At 42.2% G+C, this 21625-nt stretch overlaps 1 long non-coding RNA gene across 1 annotated transcript in view; it reads right to left on the bottom strand.

The window, feature by feature from the left end:
* Positions 1–9253, bottom strand: part of LOC148128214 (uncharacterized) — a 38811-nt gene extending 29558 nt beyond the window's left edge. The window contains exon 1 of the long non-coding RNA XR_015741045.1: positions 9166–9253. This is a non-coding gene — a long non-coding RNA (uncharacterized LOC148128214). The remainder of the gene's footprint in view (positions 1–9165) is intronic.
* Positions 9254–21625: the final 12372 nt, after the last annotated feature.

The raw sequence follows: 21625 nt of genomic DNA, 5'->3' as shown, positions 1-21625 counted from the left end.
AGCAATGTTCCAATATTTAAGAGGATGCCACAAAGATTTGACCAATCTATTCTACAAAGCACCTGAAGGCAGAAGAAGTAATGGATGGAAACTAATCAAAGAAAGAACCAACCTAGAACTAAGGAAATATTTCCTGACAATTAGAACAATTAATCAGTGGAATGACTTGCCTGCAGAAGTTGTGTGTGCTCTATCACTAGAGACTTTTAACAGATTGGACAACCATTTGTCTGAAATGGTATATAATGTCTCCTATTTGAGCAAGGAGTTGGGCTAGAAGACTTCCAAGGTCCTTTCCAACTCTGTTATTCTGTTACAAATGTTTCTTATCCACAGTGATTATGAAAATAATGAACTTTGGAAGATGGTCTTTTAGCAATCAGGTGCTTTTTTTCAGCAGGAAATATGGATCCAACTTATTCTGAATGGTTGGTCTCCCTCATTTGTCAGTGAAGAGATGGCAAAAATGATAAAGCGTACATGGATACTAACTAGGATAGGAAATGTAGGAAGATAATAAATGGAAACAATTCAACATATACAAACAGCGGTGAGGTATCATATGAGTTAATGTTAAATTCCAGGACTGAAATATTTACAGAATTCTAATTTATGCTGTCAGATGGAATGAAAAGTGTCGTATATCTCATACGAACAAAGGACGCGAGTCAGTGACTTGGTTCAGCTCATTTATTGGGGGTAAAAACACAAGTGGGGAGAGTGGGGAAGAAGCGCGGCTTAAAAGGCTTTCTGCTGAGTGCTGCGGCCAATCGGGTCGTTTTGAATCGCCCGCGATCGGCTCAGCCAATCGCGGTCGATTCCGAGCGACCAATCAGTGCCGCGCACTCAGCCAATCCGGTGGCCGTGCGCTTTAGCCAATCCGGGCTGCCGGATTTCGAGTATGCAGATGTCTGTACAGAACACCCCTCCCCTCTTGGTTTGGTCCTACGTGACGTAGTCCCATAAGTAGGCGGGGCTCCGTATTTTCCGACTTGACTTGCGCTGGTCAGTTGTCTCCTGTTTGTTGGCCGGTTCGGGTGGGACTCCTGTCGCTCTCCGCCTCGTTGATGGAACCGCCTGGAAGGGTGAGTCAGGCCTCTCGCCGCGGCTCCCTCCTGGTCTTCCCGGGTCGGTCGAGCTGTTGGCTTCGCTGCTCCCGCTCGGCTTTTCCGGGCTGGTTGAGCTGGCTTGGCTGCTCCCGCTCGGGCTTCCGGGGTCGGTTGAGCTAGCTCGGCTGCTCCTTCCAGGTGAGGCTTCGAGTGGGTCGCTCTCCGGTTCTTCAGATGGTGAGTACTGCTGGTTCCTTTTCGGGTGGGTTTGTTCTTTTTGTTCTTTGGGGGCTTCCCTCCCCTCTTGGTTGGTGTCTTGCCGGTTTCCTTCTGTACCTGGTGTCTGTGTGTCGGTTGTGTTTCCCGCGGTGGTTCTTGATCTCAGTTGGTCGATGTGGCGTTTCCACGCTCGTCCGTCATCTGTTTGGAGGCGGTACGAGAGTGGGCCTGTTGCTTGGGTGATCGTTGCCGGTACCCAGAGGGGGTCTCCGGTGAGGTTTCTTGCGTAGACCTTGTCTCCCGGTGAGAATGTTCTGTATTTGCTGGTAGAGTCAGGGGGTCTTTCCGGGTTGTATGTGGGGTGCAGGCGGTCGAGCGGGGATCGCAGTTTTCTTCCCATTAGTAGCTCCGCTGGGCTTTTGTTCGTTGTGGTACTCGGGGTTATGTGTTGAATTAGGAGCATCCGATTAATCTTGTCCTGTATGTCCCCGGTTTCGATCTTTTGAATGGTCTTTTTTGTAAATTGAACCATTTTCTCCGCTCTACCGTTCGCCGCCGGGTGCGCCGGTGCCGTTAGTGCGTGCCGGATCCCTCGTTCTGCTAAGAATTTCTTGAACGGTAGTGCGGTGAACTGGGCCCCATTGTCTGATACGATGACATCAGGGAGGCCGTGGGTTGCGAAGAGTTTGCTGAGTTGTCTGATGACGGAGTCTGTGGTGGTTGTCTTCATGTTGCTTACCTCCAGCCAGTTGGAGTAAGCGTCTACGGTTACCAGGAAGGTGTGTCCTCTGGTTGGTCCCGCGAAGTCTACGTGGATTCGGGACCATGGCCCCCTGGGGGTTTCCCACTCCTGGATTGGGGCGGCTGGGGGGGTTTGGTCTTGATTCCTGGCACTGTTTGCAGGCGGCTACCCAGGCTTCGATCTCCTTGTCCATCCCTGGCCACCAGGCGTGGCTTCTGGCCAGGGCTTTTGTCCTGACGATGCCGGGGTGCCCTTCGTGCAGCATGCTCAGGACTCGTTTTTGTAACTTTTCCGGGATTACGACCCTGTCCCCCCACAGTAAACAACCTTTTTGTATTGACAGTTCTGTTTGTCGGTTCCGGTAAGCTTTGAACTCGCTGTCCCCGTCTTTTTCCGGCCAGCCTTTCCCCACCCATCTCAGGACCTGCGCCAGACGTTTGTCTTTATTGGTTGCTAGGGCAATGTCTGACGCGGTCAGAGGTAGGTTGGGTAAGGTCTCGATGCTCAGAGTTGACGTGGTTGGTGCTGGGTCGGCGTCCAGGGCGTCTGTGTGCGGAATTGTCTTACCGGGGCGGTGGATTAGCCGGTAGTTATAGGCGGCGAGAAATTCGGACCACCTTGTCATCCTTGGAGAGAGGATGATTGGGGTGGCCCGGTCTCCTGCCAGAATTCCCAGCAGCGGTTTGTGGTCCGTGATTATGGTGAAGGTCCTGCCGTAAAGGTATTCGTGGAATTTCTTTACGGCCGCGACGATGGCTAGAGCCTCTTTATCCAATTGGCTGTAGTTTCGTTCGGGTTTTGAAAGGGTCCTCGAGAAAAAGGCGATGGGTGCTTCTTTTCTGTCGGCGAGAGGTATGGCTGAGGACGGCTCCTACTCCAAAAGGGGATGCGTCGCACGTTACCGTGATGGGGAGTGTCTCGCTGTACTGGATGAGGACAGCGTCTGATGTGAGAAGGTCCTTGGTTCTGTTGAAGGCGTCCTCTTCTCGTCTCCCCCACGTCCAGGTGGCTGCCTTGTCGAGCAGCCTATGCAACGGCTCCGCCACGGTCGCCTTTTGGGGCAGGAAAACATTGTAGAAATTAATCAACCCCAGGAACGCTTGTAATTCCGTTTTGTTTCGGGGCTTCGGGGCTTCTTTAACGGCTTTTATTTTGCCCTCGGTGGGGTGGATTCCATGCCGATCTAGTAAGTACCCCAGGAACTCGACCCGTGCCGTGTGCAGTTGGCACTTCTCTCTCTTAACCTTGAGCCCGCACTTTGGAATCTCCTCAGAACTTCCCGTGGCGGTCCTCTAATTGTTTCTGGTCAGCCCTGCTACCAACACATCGTCAAGTAAGGCACTACCCCTTTTATGCCCCGGAGGAGTCTTTCCATGAGGCTTTGAAATACCCCGGGGCTACGCTGACTCCGAATTGGAGCCTCTTGCAACGGAATGCCCCCCCGGTGGGTAACTATTGTCTGCGCCTCGGCGGTTTCCTCGTCGACCGGCAATTGCTGATAGGCTTGGGCCAGGTCGAGTTTGGCGAAAACCCTGCCCCCTCCCAACGAGTGCAAGAGGTGTTGTACTACTGGGACGGGGTAGGCGCTTTGTTGTAGCGCGCGGTTCAGGGTTGCCTTATAGTCCCCGCAGATTCTCACAGACCCGTCTGGCTTTATCGGGGTGACTATAGGGGTCTCCCATCGGGCATGGTCTGTGGCTTCGAGGACTCCCTGTTCGATGAGCTTGTTTAATTGCTCATCGATTTTGGGCCGGAGAGCGAAAGGCACTCGCCGGGGTTTGAGGCGGATGGGAGCGATGGTGGGGTCTAGGCTGAAGGATATTGGGGGGCCCCGGTACTTGCCTCAGATTTCCGTCGAAGACCTCCTGGAACTTCGCGCACTGAGCTGTTCCTCCCAGTCCGCCTCGGCGACGTGGTTGGTGCCGGTCACTTCTAGTCCCAGCGGCGCAAACCATTGCAGTCCCAAGAGGCTGGGGCGGTCTCGTTCGACGACGGTTAGCGGAAGTATCTCTGTGCGCCCTTTGAAGGTAACCTTGAAGTGCCCGGTCCCTACCACGGGGATGCGATTCCCCTGGTAATCTTTAAGGATGAGTGTCTGGTTCTCCAGCTCGTGCCGCTTCATGGAAGGTACCAGTCGCTTAATTTCCCGCCATGCGACCATGGACAGGTACGATCCGGAGTCGACCTCCATTTTGCAGGGCGGTCCTCGATTTTGACCTCCACGTGGACTTTCCGGCCGTCCCAGTTGGAGGAATGGCCGGCGATGACCGTTTGGTGGGTTTCCTCGCGCTGGCGGCCTTCAGGAAACGGCGGCTCCTCGATTCCCGGCTCCAGCGGCTCTCACCGTCCCGATCGCGGTTCCTCGGCGGGGTGTTGTTGCGCCTGGCACTTTCGCGTCTCCGGGGGTGGTGTCTCGGTGGCGGGGGCTGTGGTTCCTCTTGAAACGGCAGACCTTTGCGATGTGTCCCCGTTTGTCGCAATGGCGGCAGATCGCGTCGAAAAAACGGCATTCTGACCTTGGGTGCTCCCCCCCGCAGCCGGCACACTGGAACTTCGATTTTCGGTTCCGTGGTTCGCGCCTGTCTCGTCCCGTCTGCAGGCGATGGACGTCTTCCTCGTCGTCTTCCGATCCGGAGGGGGACTCGAGGTCGCCGTGGTGCGTGGATGTGGCCGCCCGGTAGTTGTCGTCGGTCCAGTTTTCGGGTGTCGCGGCTGCGGCGGCCCATTCCGCGGTGCCGGTTTGCTTCAGCTGGGCCGCTGATCTCCGGGTTGCTTCCGCCGCTGTGGCTTCTGCGAGGGCATCGGCGAGGGCGATGTCGCCTTTCGCCATGATCCGGCTTTGCAGGACGGTGTCCCGGAGGCCGAGGACGACGCGGTCCCGTAGAGCCTCGTCTAAGTCGGTAAACCCGCACAGCCCTCCGAGGTCCCTGAGTTCCGCCACAAATTTGCTGACGCTCTCACCCGGCTTCTGGTCGCGGCGATAGAATTCGTGCCGCCGAATGAGGGTGGGCACAGCGGGCGCGTAGTGGTTCCTCAGCAGAGGTTCGAGATCGGCCCAGTCCATGATCTTCACATCGATCGGCTTGGCAAGGGCTTTTGCCATTTTGAAGACCGCGGGGCCGCAGTGTGTGAGAAAAACGGCTCGTTTCCTCTGTCCATTTGCGTCCTTGAGATTGCTACTCTCTAAGAACATGAGGAATCTGTCGATGTAAGATTCCCAGTCCTCAGTAGCCGCGTTGAAAGGAGCGGGTGGCACGTTGCCGCTGGCCATATTGCCGGTTGCGGTTCCGTGGGCCACGTGCGATGTGGAATTTTGTTAGAATCCCACCCTCGTCGCCAGTGTCGTATATCTCATACGAACAAAGGACGCGAGTCAGTGACTTGGTTCAGCTCATTTATTGGGGGTAAAAACACAAGTGGGGAGAGTGGGGAAGAAGCGCGGCTTAAAAGGCTTTCTGCTGAGTGCTGCGGCCAATCGGGTCGTTTTGAATCGCCCGCGATCGGCTCAGCCAATCGCGGTCGATTCCGAGCGACCAATCAGTGCCGCGCACTCAGCCAATCCGGTGGCCGTGCGCTTTAGCCAATCCGGGCTGCCGGATTTCGAGTATGCAGATGTCTGTACAGAACAAAAAGGTTTCCAAATTCACAGATAACAATTTAATTAGCTTACCCATGTCAGATAGCCCAGAGGAAGTTTCAGTAGAAAAGTTAAACTGGCAGTTGTCAATTCAATGTTTTAGTACTTTAATCTAAAAAGTAACAATCTTTGCCAATGTTTAATTCTCTAAGAATAACAATTTATCAACATCTAACAAATAACTTCATTCCAAAACTGTAAGCACATAACTACACAGGAAATCCATTTATCTCCTGTTTGTTCTCTCTCTCTCTCTCTCTCTCTCTCTCTCTCTCTCTCTCTCTCTCTCTCTCTCTCTCCCCTTCACTTTAGACATATGGAACTACTAAATTGATTTGGGAAAGAATTCTGGGGAAAAGGGTATTTAATCTTCTTTCCATGCATTTTTTTCCCATTTGAAATTCATTCTTTTAAAGTGTATACGTGAGTATACATCTCCTGCAGGGGCAAAGTCCTAAATTCAATTAATCTCTCTTATAATCTTGCTGGAAAAAGCTCCTTCCAGAAGCCACTGGAACAGTATTCCAAACCAACGTATAGTAGCTTCCTATCTTCTCATTTCAGTGCTACTTATCCTTTATTTTCTGTTCACTAGCAGTACCTGTTTTTGTGATGAAGTACAAATAAAAGGTAAGTAAATTCACAATCTCACTTCTTATACCAGAGAATGCATTTGTTCCTTCAAACTATTTCTTCATTTAATCAATTTGCCAAGTGCTTTGGGTGGCTTGCAACATGATTTTTTTTTTAAAAAAAACCCACAAATATCACAATAAAAACAATCAAACTGAGAGGATGCCAATTCAGAGTAGACCACATTTAAAGCCCAATGTGTATGGGAAGACCCAAATCTTTAACCATTACTTTGATCTCAGTGATGATATTACTATAAAAACACAGTTCTTATTAAGATGAGATGTGTGTTTGCATTATCGTCACTAATCTATAGAGGCCTTTTTTTAATGAAAGAATTCAATCCTGGGAATCATTAGCATGAGGGAGACATGCCTTGGTTCTGTTGAATGAATTTCATTGACATATTCCTTTGTGTCATCAAAAAAGTACTTGCGTTGGTTCAGTATCCCAGAAAAAAAAGGGCTGGAACTTATCTCAACCACAAGTCCATTGCCTCTCTCAGTATCTGCATCTCCCTGCTGTGTTACTAAAGCAAACATTTAACCCTAAGAGTCAGAGATCAACCAAATCCTGCCCCAGTTTAACAATAGATCCATATTTTGAAAAGCCTTCTCCTTAACTACACATTTACAATTATAATTAACTGGCTGTTTTAAAGTCTCATTGAAATCCACAGCTGCTCTCAGGAATCCTAGACTTTGGTTAGTATTATACACCATTCCATTCGCCTTTGTCCACAGCTGCCTTCTCTTGACACCAAATTCAAATGAATTGATTGACCTATGGAAAAGAAGACATCTCCTGCTCAAACAGAGAAAAGTTTCTCTAAGAAATTCAGCCTTCAGATTAATTAAAAAACAGTGTTCTGTTTTGACGGAAGGATCACAGTGCTTTGACTTGTTTATCAAATATAGAAAAGAACCTGAGGTGATCATTAACCAAATTCTGTAGTTTTGGCCGTTGCTGTGATTCTGTTGAAAACTCCACAAGAGTTATTTAACTGATGTATTCCGTGGAGAGTTGTTTAATAGATATATTTGTAAATCAGTTAGCAGAGTCAGCTTGCCTTCAGAGGTCATGGGTGCTTCATCACTGGAGGTTTTTAAGAAGACACTGGACAGCCACTTGTCTGAAATTGTACAGGTCTCTCAATTGACCAGGGGGTTGGACTAGAAGACCTACAGGTTCTCTTGTGCTCTATTCTGATTGATTGGCGGTGTCCAAAAAACACGCCACTCTACTAATATGGGACTTTAACTACCCTGATATCCCCTGGGAGAAAATTCTGCAGCAAGTAGAATATTAAATAGGTTTCTGACATGCGTTGTTGATAACTTTATCACTCAGTAGATGGAGAGAGAACTAAACAGTCAGTTATATTAGACTTACTGGAGTTACTGAAAGGAAGGAAGAAACCGAGGAGTGGAGGTTGTAAAGAACTTTGGGAGGGTATAACTATGTCATACGAGATTTCACCATAATGCAAGCAAGGGTACAGTCAGACTACAGTTCTAGATTTTAAGAGAGCTAACTTCAACAAACTAAGAAAGAACAGAAAGGATTCAACGGGCTGGAAATTCTAGAAGGAAAAACAGTTCAGGATGCTTGGGAACCTCTAAAAAAATGAGATAATTGCTCCAACAAAACAGAGAAAGAAAAACAAGAGACCCCCTGACAAGGCAAGCTTGGTTACACAAAACTCTCTGAAAAAATAAGGGACAAAAATATAGAAGGACAAGTTTAAAAAAATGGAAAGAGGGGCTTATAAGTGGAGCACAACACCAGCAAATAGCCCAAATCTGCAAGGACATAGTCAGGAAGGCTGAGACTCAGAATGATCTAAGACTTCCAACAACAACAACAAAATAGTTTTATTTGATATGTAACAAATAAGAGGAAAATCAAGGAAATGATTGAGCAACTAATGGGAGAGAATGGCAAGAAGGTGACAGGCAGCAGGGAGAAACCAGAACTGCAAATTCCGTTTCTAATCCTGTCTTTACACAAAAGGGAAAAAAATAGTTCAACCTGTCAAAAGCAGGTTGTGGAGCGGGAAAAGGAATGCAGGTCAAAATAGGTAAGGAATTAGAGAATACCCAGCTACTCTACTGGACCCAAGTTGCTGAAGGAGCTGGCAGATGTAATTTCAGAACCAATAAATGAAATCTTTGAGAGGCTGCTGGAGAATGGGGAACTGCCAGGGAACTGAAGACGAGCCAATGTAGTTCCAGTCTTTAAAAAGAGGAAAAAAATATATCTAGCAGATCGATCAAGTTGAGATCGATTCTTGCAAAAATCCTGAAAAGATTATCAAGCAGCAAATTTCTGAGCACTTAGAAATGAACAAAGCGATCATTAGAAGCAGATCATGCCAGACAAATCTTATTGCCTTCTTTGCTAAAGTGACTAAATTAATAAGCCAGGGAAATGCTACAGATAAAATATACTTAGATTTCAGTAAGGCATTTGATATAGTAGACAAAAATAGAACAGTGTGGATAGAAATAGAACAAATAGAACCCAGATGGATTTGCAATTGGCTGACCAATCATACTCAGCAGGTGGTCCTTAATGGAACTACATTTATTGTATGTGGAGGAGAGTATACAGTGAGGTTCCTCAGTGTTCTGTCTTGGGTCTAGTACTCTTCAGCAGTGGTGGAATTCAACATTTTTTACTACCAGTTCTGTGGGCGTGGCTTATTTGGTGGGTGTGGCTTGTGGTCATGTGTCTGGGTGGGCGTGGCCAATTCAATGTCACTCACATCAAGGGGTGCCTCACCTGGCCCCTCCCCTCCCAGCCATTCCTTTTCACCCAGCCTCAACTTATCTATAGTTCTGTAAAAATGTTGTTCACCTTTTTTGACTTTATTATATGCATACCATAGATGTACATTCATGGACCACTGAAAGGATGAAATGGCTCACACACTTTACCCAAGAGTGAGATAGGCAACAGGCTTTTAAGGGGCTGCCAGAAAGAAAGGGGGACAATGTATTTTCCAAAGAAGCAGAATGCAAACAAGAAACAATGGATGGAAACTGAACAGAGAGAAGCAACCTAAAACTAAGGAGAAACTTCCTGACAGTGAGAACAATTAACCAGTGGAACTGCCTGTCTCCAGAAGTTCTAGGTGCTCAATCACTGGAAGTTTTTAAGACAAGACTGGACAGCCATTTCTCTGAAATGATATAGGGTCCATCCCAAGGTCCCTTCTAAGTATTATTCTGACACCTTTCCCAGGATCTCTACTCAGAGTTTGGCATCCTCAGTTTTCTTGCCTGAGCTGGGGGTTGGACTAGAAGACCTCCAAGGTCCCTTTCAACTCTTGTTAAACATATGTGTATTTTATGCTCTGGACTATTGGCATTGAATGCATGTAAATCCTGAAAAATATGTGGTAGCCCTGGGCAAAAGAAAGGCAGAAAAATCACTCTAGGTGTAGGGACAGTGTAAAATATTAACACATGATAAATAATGGAACAATTAAAAATAATAGCACAGAGTTTTATCTCTTTTCTCTCTTCCTATTTCTTTCTTTCTTTCTCTACCTTCTTCTTTCTTTCTTTCTTTCTTTCTTTCTTTCTTTCTTTCTTTCTTTCTTTCTTTCTTTCTTTCTTTCTTTCTCTCTCTCACACACACACACACACACACACACACACACACAGAGCACTTAACAAACAAACATTTTGGAAGCAGCTCCTTTAAATTTCTCCAAGGCTTGAGTGGATTCCCCCATCCCCTCTGTTAGATGGCACTCCTTCTTACTCCAGCACTTTAACTCACAAGGGGAAAGGGATATTTGCAGTGTCCATGGGGAATCCTTGGAGAAGTTTTTAAAGGACCTGCTTCCAAAATGCATTTCTTTTACATTGCAAAAGTGCTCCAAGGCTTGATTCACCCCCACCCTCTCTGTCAGACCACACTCTTTCTCATTCCAGACACTTTAACTCACACGGGGAAAGTGATACTTGCAGTGTCCATGCCTTTCTTCCTTTTCCCCAGGGAGAAAGAGGTCGTGGGGAATGGAAAGCTAGGAGAGCAATCGCAAGTGAGTGACAGGGCAACCGGGTTGGGGGCATGGCCAGCCAGGGGTTGTCACCGGTTCGGTGACCCATGCCAAATAACCGCTACCAGTTTGCCCGAGTAGGTGCGAACCGGTTGAATACCATCTCTGCTCTTCAGTATCTTCATAAATGATTTAGATGAATGGATAGAAGTGGATTCATCAGATTTGCAGATGATGCCAAACTGAGGAGTATTGCCAAACTTTAGAAAATAAACTCCAGATTCACAAGGATCTTGACAGATTTTAGCATTGGACTCCATCCAACATGATGCAGTTCAGTGGTGAAAAATGTAAGGTCCTGCACCTAGGCAGGAAAAATCAAATGCATAGGTATAGAATAGGCAGTACCTGCCTCAACAGTAGTAATTGTGAGATGAATCTATGGCAGATGTCCCAGTGGACCGCCACTTAAGTATGAGCACGCAGGGTGCTGCATGTGCTGAAGAAGCCAATGCAATCCTAGGCTGCTTCAACAGAGGGATAGCATCAAGATTATGAGAAGTGATAGCATCATGCTCTACTGCACTAGAATGGCCTCATTGGGAATACTGTGTCCAGTTCTAGTCATACAACATGAAAAAGATGAGAAGAGCCATAGTGGTGCAGTGGTTAGAATGCAGTAGTGCAGCAGGGGTGGGATTCTACCAGTTCGCACCTATTCACGAGAACTGGTTGTTGACATTTTAAGCAGTTCGGAGAACCGGTTGTTAGAAGAAATTACTGGCCTAATCCTGTAAGGAAGGCAGGAAGGAAACATTCTGGTGTTGCTTACAGAAACTGCCTCTCCATTAACCCTTATTACATTCTTGGCAGGACTAGACTTCCTGTCTCAGGAACGTCTCTGGAATTCTTTTTCCCTCCTTTGCTGGTACTTTGTTTGTGTGGAGTGACCATTCAAAGTTACAATGGCACTGAAAAAAGTGACTTATGACCATTTTTCACACTTACGACTGTTGCAGCATCCCCACAGTCATGAAAGGCCAGGCGAGGAGATGCATGCCTCGATGTGAGTGATATTGAGTTGGCTACGCCCAGCCAATAACATGACCACCAAGCCACGTCCACCCAGTCACATGACCACCAAGCCACGCCCACCAACCAAGCCATGCCCACAGAACCAGTTGTTAAAAAATTTGAATCCCACCCCTGTAGTGTAGGCTACTTCTTCTGTCTGCAATTTGGCAGTTCAAATCTCACCGGGTTCAAGGTTGACTCAGCCTTCCATCCTTCCGAGGTGGGTAAAATGAGGACCCAGATTGTTGGGGGCAATATTCTGACTCTGTAAACCACTTAGAGAGGGCTGTAAAAGAACTGTGAAGTGGTATATAAGTCTAAGTGCTATCGCTATTGCTAAAGGGTCTGGACTTGGAGGCTAAATCCTATGAATAAGTTAATACCATGGTTATATTATCTCCCTCTCTGTCGGGAAATTTTAACATGGGATTCTAACTCAGAGGTTTTGATTTAATATTGGGACCTGGATTCATTACTGCTCTTTGTTGAGACAGCTGGTTCCTCTTCTCCTCCATCAGTGTCCTGCTGCTGCTCAGCCGTGGAGTCCTGACATCCAGTTAGCTGTGCTGGTCTGGAAACATGCTTTATTCACTAGCCTTCTAGAGCAGGAGTGGATAGCTTGAGGGCTGCAGGCTAAATGCCCTTCCCTAGATGGATTCTAAGATCACACTCCCAATATTGTGCAAAATGGCAGGAGTAATTTTATTTATTCATTGTGATTTTTCTATTTGCAAGCCTGCCCCTCCTCCAGCTCTTTTGCTTCCCTTCACTTCCAAATGATTGGGTGTGTACACTAAGACTTTGCATGCAAAATGCTCTGGTCTTATCCTTAAAATCTTTCCACACCCAAAGCATCCATTTGGATTTTCTGTTGCTCTTTCCCTGATAAATCCCTGTGATAATTGGAAGGCTGAATTGCAACACTTGACATGGAAAACACTGTCTACCTATTGCTACCTCAAAAAAAACCTGGTCTAAATATAAAATCTAGTTTTGGCAAGAGAAAAATGTTAGTCTGATTGGGGATAATTTTTCACATAGACCTTTGTGAATTAGGCAGAGGTCTGAGTGGATATCAGAGGAAGGAACTGGGAGCTCTTAGTATTCATAACCCACAATGAGAAATACTACACTACATATGCCTCTTTTACATATCTACTGAAAACAAAGTTTGCTTTTATTGGCCTCAGATGTAACAAAAATGAATAGAGAGAAAAAAAAACCCTTCCTGAGAACAATTTCAGTTTCCAATAAATTCTAACTCCTTGTTCCCAATTCATGACATTACATATAGAATACTAAACAAAATTAACATTATTAGTTTCAGAAAAAAAAAATATCCACAGGCAGTTGTAAGTTACCCGCAACTTTAAACTATTAGTGATAATGTTTGATTCCTCCCCTGCAGAGAGCACTCTACACCAGTGGTGGGATTCAATATGTTTACTACCGGTTCTGTGGGCGTGGCTTGGTGGCCATGGCAGGGGAAGGTTACTATAACTCCAGTCAGAGGTGTAATTTGCTAGTTCTCCAAACTACTCAAAATGTCCGCTACCGGTTCTCCAGAACTGGTCAGAACCTGCTGAATACCACCTCTGCTGTACACACTTAAATAGAAGATGCACTTGAAAGTTGAAAATTATCTAAAATCATTTGAATACTGATGTCCCCACCTGAATAGTGAAGAATAGGAAGCTTTTCTAATACTTGCTAGTTATAGCAATTAGCTACAAAGTAGAAAAGAAAAAAATGTCACCATATCTACCTTTCAAGTAGATATGAAATCTTTTTCCTTCTTTCCTTCCTTCCTTCCTTCCTTCCTTCCTTCCTTCCTTCCTTCCTTCCTTCCTTCCTTCCTTCCTTTCCTGCCTGCAAATTAATATGCAATTAATATGTCTTTGGTGCAAACAAACATACACACACACACACACACGTAATGTTTTTATGTTGTATAATCTTTTATTATTTGCTGATAGAATCTTGAGCAATTCTATAGGCTTTCACATGAGTTTCCTAGTGGTAATCCTTAACAATCTATTTTCAATATTGATTAATGTTGATGGAAGTTGGAATTCAGTATATCTAGGGCAGGGGTGTCAAACTCGCGGCCCCTGGACTGGATGTGACATGCCCACCGCCAGTTTAGCAAAGGGGAAAAAGTTGGGATACGTTACATGACAACAATGTGTTGTCGCTAGTTTGACATCTCTGATGTTAGGGAGAAGGGGAGGAGGAAGAGGAGGAAGGTTACACTCAAACGTATCAAATTTTAGCTTCTAGTGCTGAGCCTGCATCCCCCATAGAAATGACATTAGCCTTGCAAATGTTAATGGGGTAACAACTGGGACTGAGCCAAGCCCTTAGAATGAAGTTGTGCCAAATTCTTTCTTATTGTTATTAGATCTCCTTTCTCACCTTAAAAATAGAAGAGTAATGAGACATTACTTTTCTAAACTGTTTGTTTTACTCTAGAAACCTACACCTGGAGTAAAAGTATGTCATATTTTACTATGTAATTTTAAATAATATAATAAATAACATAATAACACGTAATTATTGGGCACTGCTATCCTGACTAAAGTGTATGGCCATCTAGACCACTAATACAAAATGCAAAGCATGAATGAAAGGACTACTTATCCTTGCTATTGCTTATTACTCAGACTATATACAGTAGTGTTTTTTTAATTCTAAACATACAGTTCTTGGTAAGGAAATAAAAATAATAAACTACGCTGGCACTGGGCTTTAGTTCCTAAATCACTATCAACAAATCTTCTTCATTATTTTAATTTGTACATTTGTTTAAGACTTTTGGTGGGAGAACAAAAATCTTTAAGAGACAGAAGATACATTGTGCAATTTTCCATAAGAATTTTGGCAACTTCCAAGGTATTTCATTCCTGCTCATCCCTTCTACCTGCAAACAAGTCTTGTTACAGCCAGCAGAGGTCTGAGTGCAATGCTGCTGACCAAACTATATCGGGGGTGTCAAACCCACATTGTCACGGCGGTGTCACGTGACGTATCAGGACTTTTTCCCCATTCGCTAAACCGGACATGTACGTGGCTAGCATGTGATGCATCTGGCCCACGGGCCAGGAGTTTGACAGCCCTGTACTATATTTTTCTCCATATGGCCTTGATTCCTTCTACATATTGTATCCATTTGATGCTGCATAACCAATATGTAGGGAAAGCTTTTCCATTTGGTACTGTGAGGTAGCAAATGTAGACTAGATACCTAATAATGTCACATGACCTGCATTCCATCCCCTAAGTTATATGGTTATTCTGTATGCCATGGAGGACTTTTTCTTGCAACTAAATGTTGAAAGAAGTTTCAATTTCTTGTCAGCAAATCTGATATATATTGTATATACTACATAGTATACATCTCTTATATATGTCTACTGTATAAACAAAGGCATAGAATCAAAATGACGTGAAATATTAGTGCTGTTTTAAAAATCCTTAGTAAGGCCACACCTAGAATACTGCATCCAGTTTTGGTCACCACATTACAAAAAAGATGTTGAGACTTTGAAAAAATGCAAAGAAGAGCAACTAAGATGGTTAAAAGCCTGGAGACAAAAAGATATGAAGAATGGTTGCAGGAATTGGTTATGGCTAGTTTAGAGAAAAAGAGGACTAGGGGTGACATAACAGCAATATCCCAGTATTTGAGGGACTACTATAAAAAAGAGGGGTCAACTTCATTTCCAAAGCACCAGCCACCTGTCTGAAATGGTATAGGGTCTCCTGATTGAGCAGGGACTTGGACTAAAAGACTTCCAAGATCCCTTCCAGCTCTATTCTGATTGATGGAAAACTCACCTAATGCAGCAGCAAATCTCCATCTATGTACACAGTTACACACAAAAAAGTGAAAACTCATCCTTAGTAAAGAAACTTCCTGTTGTGTTAAAGAGAAAACAGGGTGACATAAAAAGAAATAGTTGCAGCTCGAAAACAAACACTTCTTTCTTTGGCTGACTCTTAGAAGAACTATGAGACTATCAATCTATGAGCTCATAAAACTGAGACTTGAAAAGGAAGAATCAACAGAGTCCCAGTCTTTCCTGTTTCCTGCCTCACAGTTCCCCAACAGGGACTAACTGTTGTCCCTAACAGATTTCCTCCTGGCTCAAGGTAACCTAATCCCCCCCTTGCCCTCCCCTCTGGCTAGCTGTCATTGTAAGCTAATGGAGTAGTCCAGGCATCCCTCAAGAGAGATCTCAAGTTTGACTCTGCTTTGCCCTGCCAAACTAAACTTTGTAAAAGAAGTTGTTCCCAGTGCTCTTTATATTCTGTTCAGTGAATGCTTGGCTGAGCAACAAATTTGATTGCAATTACATTAGCATGTTTCCTTGACAAATGAGTGGCTAATGGGGTTTCCTTACCATCCTTTTATTTATGTATCGATCTATCTATCTTGAAGGGTTGCTAACTCCGCAGCTTTGCAGAGACCAAGTTGAATAGGTGCCAATGAACCAGTAGACTGGCTGTAGTGGTATTTCATGAATTTGTTCTATAAAATAATAACAAGTCAGAAAGAATGGATGGAGCATTCGAATTTAAATGTATTTTCTGTGGATTTTAATTAAGTAGCTTAAGATCAATCAACTGTTCAGCTTGCTCTATTTATGTATGATTAAAATCAGGCTAGGCTACCATATAATGAAAGAATACTGTCTTTGTGCAGGAAAATATATGCTCTGGTTTTCATTCAATGTGATGAAATTTAATGAAAATTAGCCGTGGACACCTATGGTGGAGGGTGCTGCGTTTGCACATATTTTGACTACAAAATGGCCAACAGATGAACTGGAATGTCATGTTCTTTTACAATCAACTCTCTAGTTATTTGCAGTCTTTTTGGATTGTTTCGGATCCATTACATTTCAATAGCAGATTTTGTGAAGAAACTTCATACATGAGGTTTATTTTTTAAAATTACAATACTTTATGTGGGCACAAATTGCATGTGGGCATGCCAAGAAAGAGAGTCTCCGGAAGGCAAAATGATGAACACAATGTTGCACTATGATGATACTAGAATCACCCCTTTTTGGACTATCATATCTCACATATGCATGTATATATGTGGGTATGTAAGTACTGAAACTTGTGACTTGGTGTGACACTATTATCATTTTGACAAAAATAGGAAGCTTCTGCAAACACCATGATATTATCTATAGTACATAACACGATGCAAAACCTGATTATCTACCAACTGAAAAATGACATGCAGTTGTGGAGCTTCAACTACTGGTACTAACAATGCATCCATTTAAAAAGCTTAATTTATACATAACAAATATCCAAATAATCTTCATTTCTTGGATGAGATAAAAATAATAATTAAATCATCTTATTTCCAAAAGAAAAACACCAAAATAAATTAGTCCATTCATAAAATGTTTGCAGTCATGTTATTATTTTAGAATATTAATACTAATTAAATGAATAAAAGTAAATATAAATGCATCCAAACATTTTAAGGATGTTATTAGGAATAAACAAAAAAAAATCACAAAATTGACAGCAGGCATTCTTTTGGGTTGGATTGTATTACATATTCTCCACTTTGAGATTACTTCTATGAAAATTTTAAAAAACTAAAATAAATGTTATATGAAACTAAAAATAGCAAATAAACTGAATTTGGGACATAATCAAGGCTCCAGTATAATCTGATTTCAGCAAAGAAAATTCTTGAATTAATACTCTTTTTCTTGCTATACTGAATTATGCCAGATATGCAGTATTTACTTGAACATTGAACATTTAAAAGATTTATATTCAGACAGAATGTTAAATGTTAAAAATTTAATAGTCTGCTGATTAGGATTTTGAGATTAATTCTTGCAGTATCACTAAATTTCTGTTTTTTAAAAAAGTACTTCATGTATGTTGTCCAGGATCATGCAGTTACGTGCATAGATATTTTGAAATCTGTACTTATTTATCCAGAAGCCTTTAGTCCAGTAGAGGCAGCTAAGAAAAATATTGCATTGTGTGTGCGTGCGTGAGAGAGAGAGACAGAGAGAGAGAAACATAAACTTTTATTTCTGAAATAACCCTAAAATGATTATAATTATTATATTTTAAATTGTAAACAAATTCTTCAGAAAACAGGATAATATAGTAGTGAAGAATTAATGAAGGGAAACAGTTTTTTTCCTAATGTGCTCAGCACTTATTTAAACATTAATTAATATATATCGTTATAATATAACATAATATCTGTTCAGTTATTAAAGGAATTTGCATTCTGGGCCACTACTTAATCTAACTGCAATAATACTTATAACAATAGCTTTCCCATTTCATTTGTTTTACTTTTCCTGTTTTGCAATCCAACCCTTAGAATGGAATGCCAGTAAGCTGAAGCCACATGAATTGGAAAAGAATCAGTTATCAGTGTAACAGTTGTTTTGAAACATAAAAGGAAATACATTAATGGTTTTTTTTAAATGTAGATATTACCTAAAGTGGCTATGTTAATGATTAAATGTGGTTTAGTATGAAATATGGCTCATCATCATACAGAATAATGATAAAGTCTATGATAAATTTTGAAAAGTTGTACATGAGTTATGTGTGTTCATTAATTAGCATTCTAAAAGTTCTAGGAAAATGTTTAAGTTTTCCTTAAGTTTTCCTCTAAGTTTGTCAAGTTTTATAGCTATAATGAGTTTCTCAAATTCTACCGTTTTGTTTATAAAACTTCCATTCAACTCTTTCTGAAATTCTCCATACAGGCTAAAAAGCATAAGCATTTATGACATTTATATTATGTCATATAATATTGTTTCATTGGTGTGGTTGATAAAAGAGTAAGCTAGTTTGAAATTATCATACTGTCACTCAATATCCATGACCAATGGCACTAATGGCTCTGAGGAGTATATTGTAAACAAAGTTTATATTCTTTGCATTTTCCGATGATCTAATGAATGTTTGCAATTTGAGTAATCTGTAAGAAAAGGATTTTAGAAAAACAACACAAATACATAGATTCTGGAATTAATTATAGATAAAACCCACACAACGGCCCACAATCCACGAGTAGGCAGCAATAGATATACAGGAGAAGATTATTGTATGGAGATTCTCAGTAATTCAAGTCATGGGTGTCCCAGAGATGCTTTTTCAGTAGGCAACTGAACTTTCTTGTTTTTCTTTGAAGACATTTCACTTTTCATCCGAGAAGCATTTTCAGCTCTGACCGGATGGTGCAGAATGGAAGGATTTATATTCCTATAGTTTGGTAATGCTTCCAATTCCTGTGTTTTGATCTTGACCCAAGTATTGTCCACATACCTATACCAATGAGTGGGTGGAATTTCTATGAAGGAGTTTAGAGCTTTGGTTTCTATCTCTTCCATGTAGAGATTAGCCACAGGAGTATAAATCCTTCCATTCCTCATCATCCAGTCAGATCTGAAGAAGCTTCTTGGATGAGAAGTGAAACATCTTCAAAGAAAAACAAGAAAGTCCAGTTGCCTCCTGAAAAAGCATCTTTGGGAAAGGCAAAATAAGAGCATCTTAAATTAAACCACAACATATTGTACGGTTATAGTAAATGTAAATGTTTCTCTGTTGGTCGTGTCTGATTCTAAGGCACGGTGCTCATCTCTGTTTTTTGGCCAAGGGATCCAGCATTGTCCATGGACAATTTTCATAGTCATGCAGCCAGCCAAAAATGCACAGAATTCTATCACCTTTCCACCAATATGGTAGCTATAAATCTATTGGCATTTGCATGCTTTATAGTAAGGCAATAGTATTACATCCCAGAGGTAAAAAATATTCAGAATTCTTACACTTCATGCAATCCCGAAATGCTTAATTTTCATGACAGAGATGTTATTCCTAGAAAATGGATATATCCTAAAAGTTAGAATTAGTGTGAAGATTGGTGTTTTTCAGTTCCAGAAATTGTAATCCTTCCTTCTAGATAACTGAATAAATCAATAATTTAGATTTGTTGGCATATCAAATTTAAATAGTGACCTGTTTATCGATAGCATAGCATTTAGCATTTAGCCTTACATACCACTTCATGGTACTTTACGGCCCTCTCTAAGTAATTTAAAAAGTCAACATATTGCCCCAACAATCTGGGTCCTTATTTTACTGATCTCAGAAGGATGGAAGGCTGAGTCAACGTGAGCCTGGTGAAGATTTGAACTGCCAAATTTTAGGCAGCCAGCAGTCAGCAGAAGTAGCCTGCAATATTGTATTCTAACCACCATGGCACTTATGCTAATATTACAAATCAATCTTTGGGACAGAATAAAAATTTTCAAATTTCTTAGGTGTATTGTTGACTTCTCAATGAGTTATATTTGGGAATCAGAAAACAATCACCACCATTGCATTTGAAAGCATCTTTTCTTATGTGTTAAATATATGAATCAACAATAACAGGCTATATAGTCCAGTGATGTATCTTTGTTTTTTCACTGTTCTTGCATCAGTAACACACAGTGCAATCTTCCAACCAACTGACAAGTGGTACAGAAAAATTAATATTGGGAGTTCTGCCTAAGACCAAGCACATAAACTCATGTTTGCTGGTTATTAAATGAAATTGAGGTACACATTAGATACAAGCTTAATAAGTAAGACAGAAGAGACTCAGCCCAAGATAAGTTCGCAATACCATCAACTAACATTAACTTGTCTAACAGCCTCCCTATGCATATTACAATAATGCAACACACATAACAACACACAGTAGTGCTGGCAAGAAAATCAAATTATTGATGTGGTTTGTATTTGCTCAGATGTAACTGGACAGTTTAATAAGGGGCAAATAGCTTGGTCGTGATTCTTCTCTATTAATAGCAAACAAACATTTTAAAAATGGTTTGCATTCCTCACCTTGAAAAAGATAAATAAATAAGATTGGATCCTATTACAGTTCAAATATTATTAGAGAACTGTAGTATCCAGATGTGAGACTAGATGGGAAAATACTTTTTTTAAAATCAAGTTTTATTCAATTTTTCCAAAACAAAGGGGGAAAAAAAAGCTCTTTTCAGTGTACAACATAATTTCAGGTCACCACTTTTACATGCAAATATGACAATAATTATCTATTCATTTTCTACATTCAACTTCCTATCTTATCCATTTTTAACTTAATTCTCCAACTTTCACTTAAGAAAAAGAGAGGGGAAAATACTTCTTTGCATTTGCTATTTAATGTCTGGTGCAAGGAACAAATTGGCACGGATTCTCCAGATGCTTTTAAAAAAATTAAGTTGTACAAAAATCTGATCAAGGTTGGTCTTGAAGGAATGTCACATTTAGCCCTTCAGTTTTTCTCTTATCCACACTAAATTTATGTACCAAATCTCTATTACTCTACATGATCTAAGTCCACCTCAACTATGTTTTTCTATTCTATTAATTCTTCCTTAATGTGTCCTCCTGATTAAATTCACTTGATCATTAAATACAAATTAATGAATTGGTATGCAACCCCATTCCTAATAACTCTGAGCCACTTACATGTAAAAATATTAACATCAAGAAAAGTGAGAAAAGAATAAGAAACAAAGCTAAAAGAAGTTGACAAGGATGACAAAGCATGTGATAGAAAAGCAGACCCACTTAAATTGAAAGGCTCACCCTCATCAAAGGTCTTAGCAAAGAGAAAAGTCTTCAAGGCCTTTCAAAACACCAGTTTGAGGGGAGGGGCAATATGGATCCCAGAGGAAACCTCACGCTACTGAGAAGGCACATTTCCGAGGTCCCAACAGATGGCATTGTTTAATCAAAGAAACCCAGGGCACACCAATCTTTCCAGATACTATGGAAGATAGACATTCCCTCAAGTAACCAGATGCCATGCTGTAAAGTACCTTTAAAGCAAACAGGCAGCCAGTACAGGCATATTGAGGCCTACTTATCACCATCTGCACTATGGCATTCTGGAAATTGAAGCTTCTGGGTAGTCTTCAAGAGCAGCCTTATAGAATGCATTGCAGTAGTCAAGATGTAAGGTGGTCGGGGCATGAGTGATTATCTAAAGGGCTTCCTAATTGAGGAAAGGGTGCCAAGGTACACCAGATGAAACAGTACAGAAGTGTTCCTGGCCCCAGCTACTACTATCTGCTCAGTGAGCAGAAGGTGCTTCAATTTGCACACTTTTGCAATGAGGAATGGAGAAGTGCAACCGATTTAAGTTCAGAAATGTATTATTCCCCGATCTAAGTGGTGTAAACACCCATAGTCAT

This window comes from Pseudonaja textilis, chromosome 1, assembly GCF_049901715.1.
Source record: "Pseudonaja textilis isolate UNSWEBS1 chromosome 1, rPseTex1.2, whole genome shotgun sequence".
Taxonomy (NCBI): domain Eukaryota; kingdom Metazoa; phylum Chordata; class Lepidosauria; order Squamata; family Elapidae; genus Pseudonaja; species Pseudonaja textilis.
The sequence above is the reverse complement of the archived record's forward strand: the minus strand, read 5'-3'. Positions and strand labels throughout refer to the sequence as shown.